Source organism: Terrapene carolina, unplaced genomic scaffold, assembly GCF_002925995.2.
Source record: "Terrapene carolina triunguis isolate 2854851 unplaced genomic scaffold, T_m_triunguis-2.0 Scaffold194, whole genome shotgun sequence".
In the NCBI taxonomy this organism is placed as follows: domain Eukaryota; kingdom Metazoa; phylum Chordata; order Testudines; family Emydidae; genus Terrapene; species Terrapene triunguis.
The window spans coordinates 6,430,278-6,434,319 of NW_020664545.1; positions in this window are offsets into that span (position 1 = coordinate 6,430,278).

Below are 4,042 nucleotides of genomic sequence, written 5' to 3' on the forward strand. Positions count from 1 at the left end.
AGGTTAGACTGAAGAGCCCACTATTATGAAATTTCTGGTCCGCATGTAGGTATTTCTGGTCCGCATGTAGGTATTTATAGACGGCTCAAGTCATCCCTTAAACGTCTCTTTGATAACTGGCTTCCAGTTCTTGAATCATTCTCCTGCATCTTTGCAGAACCACCTTCAGTTGATCAACATCCGTCTTGAATTCTGGACACTGGAACTGGACATAGTATTCCAGCAGCAATCACACCAGTGCCAAATACTAAGGTAATAACCTCTCTACAAATACGTGATATTCCCTTGTTTATGCATTAGCCCTTTTGGCCACTGGATCGCACTGGGTGCTCATGTTCAGCTGAGTAGCTACCGTGACTCCCACATCTTTTCAAGTTGCTGCTTCCCAGGCCAGAGTCCCCCATCCTGTAAGTGTGGGTGATGGTCTTTGTTCCTAAGTGTATGATCTTATCTTTGGCCATAGCAAAACACGCGTTGTTTGCCTGCGCTCCTGCTTACAGAGCGATTCAGATTGTCTGTGTCGGTGATTTCTTCTTCATGATTTCCCACTCCCCCAATCTCTGCAACACCGATAAACTTGATCAGTAACGATTGTATGTTTTCTGCCAGGTCATTGACAAAAATATTAAATAGCAGAGGGCCAAGAACTGTTCCCTGTGGGATCCCACTAGAAATCGACCCGTTCCACAACGATTCCCCGTTTTGGGATCTGTCAGGAACCAGACTGTAATCAGGGCCGGCTCTACTGTTTTTGCCGCCCCAAGCAGGGCGCCAGTGGCGTAGCCAGGGTTGCAGCCGAGGAGGAGCGGCAGAGAAAAAAGGCGCCGGTCCTTTGGTGGCATTTCGGCAACCCTGCGCATACGCTGAAATGCCGCCGAAAGACGGAGCGGCGCATGCGCAGGGCCACCCCGCTTCCCCATCCGGAGCGCTGTCCGGGGCACCAAGACTCCCAGCCACGCTCTCAGGGCCAGAGTCCCGGCCGGAGCGCCGGGAGCCTGCTGCCCCGTTCCGCCGGCCGCCCGGAGCGCCGGGAGCCAGCCCGCGGTCCACAGGCGCCACTTTTGGGGAATGTGGTCAGGGGAAGCGGCCGCTTCCCCTGAACCCCGCTAGCTACGCTACTGCAGGGCGCCGAATTGCCACCGCGGACGGCGGGAGCCGTCCGTGTGCCGTTAGGGCGGCACGCGCGTTTCCGCGGCGGCGGCAATTCGGCGGCAGCTTCTGTCTTCAGCCGGAAGACAGAAGCCACCGAATTGCCGCCACGGGCAGCTGAACATAGAAGCTGCCGAGGAATTGCCGCCGCCGCGGAAACGCGCGTGCCGCCCTAACGGCACACAGACTGCCCCCGCCGTCCGCGTTGGCAATTCAGCGCGCTGCTTGGGGCGGCAAAAACACACGGACTGCCGCCCCTTGCAGATTGCCGCCCCAAGCACCTGCTTGGAATGCTGGTGCCTGGAGCCGGCCCTGACTGTAATCCATGTAACGTTGATAATTGAGTGACAGATAGATAATGTGTCTGTCAGTTGTAGACAGATTCAATCCAGCACTTTTCACGAGCATCTTTACTACCGCCCTTCCCACCCCCAATTTTTAAATCTATACATTTTTACAACACCGTTTCCTTGGTGAGGTTTTATTCTCAGTTGTCTCATCAGCTTCTCCTTGCTCGGGGGGGTAGGCAGGAACGGCACCTCCTAGGGCCAAGAGCAGGATTTACTTGCAAGTTTCCACGCCGCACAGCACCAGCGTGGCTTGCGTGAGGCAGAAGCAGCTAAGTGGGAACACAGGAGCCCCTGGTTGGCCTTGATGTGAGGGGGTTTCCCTTCTCAGAGGTGCAGGGGGCCAGGTGGCACAGCTGTGAGTCAGTGACTGAGAAGAATGCGATGCAAATCAGTCCGCACTGAGCAAGCAGCATGAGAAGGACCCAGCTGAGTTCAGCCCATTTGCCTTCAGAAAGCCCCAGCAGGAGCGAATGGGTCCCTGATGGGACAGCCCCTTGCATGCACCCTTGTAATGCTTGGGACTCCTCTCCCGTCGGGCGTGTCGTGTTGGAACGGCGCGGAGTGGGAGGGTTTCCTGGGCCTGCTTGCAGGCTCAGGGCCTTGGCAGGAAAGGTGCCGGCAGAGTCAGTCTGGGCACAAAGCCGGGTGAGATATGCCTCTCTGCCTTAAGGGAGGGCTGTGATTTGGCTGCGGCCAGCGGTACCTGCCATGGGCAGAAGGTGGCCCCCATCCTTTCAGCGTGTGGCCTGCACCTCCGCGCCAGCAGGACGGGGGCACAGCGATGGCCATCTCCAGTCTCCTGCCCACCTGCCGGTGCCAGTGGGATTCTGCGGCTCTCAGCACCGGGACCGCTCGGCCACTGGGCGTGTTGACTGCGAGCGCCCCCAGCTGAGCGTGATTCAGCAAGGTGCTTGGGCAGTGCCTGACTCTCAGCACATGACCAATAGTCTTATTTGTGACCAGTGACCTCCGCAAAGAATCTCCTTTACGATCAGCGCACCTGGGTCCTCTTCTAGCTCAGGGGACCCCATAGCAGACCCCCCCATGCTGCTTACTACTTGTGACAGGCCTGATCCCGCAGGCATTACTCTGGCAGAACTCCTCTGACATGGGGAGAGACCCCCCCTGCTGCCTTTCAGCCCATGCCGAGAAACTCGATCTTCCCTAGACCATGCAGACCCCGCCCCACGGCCCCGTCCGAATCCAGCACTAGTACGGCATGGGGTGAACTCCCTAACTGCCCTCGATTGTTTTACGCTTCCTCCACCACCTCTCAGCTGCGTTGGGTGGGTCCATCCTGCAAAAAATGTGGTTAGGTTAAGGCGTGTTGCAACTTCCCCTTTTTTTTTTCTTCTGCTAGGTACAAGTGCCACTTACCCTGCACGAGCAGCCCTCAATGCTACCTCTGCCCAGCGCAGGATCCAGGCTAGGCAGCAGAGCCTCCAGCCCCTTCCTGACAGGTGAGTCCAGCCAGAGCTTAATGGGGACAGTGGGTGGTGAGAGGTGGGGGGTTGTTCCTGATCCAGACCTTCCTTGGTTTTGAAAGCAGGTCAGTCATTAATACCAGCATTGCAATGTGGCCAGGACTCCTGGGTTCTACTCTTGGCTCTGCCCCTGGCTCCCTGTGGGACCTCGGGCAATCCACAGCCCCTTTCTGTTCCTCAGTTTCCCTGCCTATCAAATGGGGGTGATGTGACTTATCTTTGTAAGGTGCTTTCAGATCCTCAGATGAAAGGGACAATGTCAGTGCTAAGTAGGGTGATCAGATAGCAAGTGTGAAAAATCGGGACGGGGTGGGGGGGGGGTAATAGGTGACTATATAAGAAAAAGCCCCAAATATTGGGACTGTCCCTATAAAATTGGGACATCTGGTCACCCTAGTGCTAAGTATTAATACAGGGTTTTCCAGCGGACTCTGGGCTCAGTCCTAGCCTGAGACCTGCAGATGCCCACAGCTAGGGCGCCTTCAAAGGGCTCTGCACCTCCATGTGTCTGTGTGCAAAGAAGCATGTTGCGCCAAGCACCCCTGGAAGCGAGCTAATGTATCTGAGACCGGAGGGCTGGACCGGAGACCGGAGGGCCTCTCCTTGATGGATGCAAGGAGGGTGTCCGGGCACTGGTGGCCGAAGGAGGCTGGAGATTAGGGAACAAGCTCTCCATGCAAGGCCAGGCGTTGGGAATACTTTCACAGAAACGCTGAGATCCCAAAGTAGAGGCCTTTGTGTAGGCGCAGGAATGGCAGTGCTCCCTTGCCCCCTTGGCTAAGGCGCTTTCACTCAGCCCGGAGTGACGCCATCCAATCAGTTAGCTAGAGTCCCCATCAAGCCAGCTGTAGAAACAGAAAAGCCGGGCTATTGCTACATTCATGTTCCATCCGCCCGTGGTCCCATTTACCAATGAACCAGTGAAGATTAACCCAGCCCTTACTGCTGAGAAATGATTTCAGCTGAACTGGGCAGCGGTGATGCATTCACTCACAACAGGAAACCGTCCTGAACAACAGGAAGCCTTCACTATCATGCCCACACAACTGTGAGCATTTC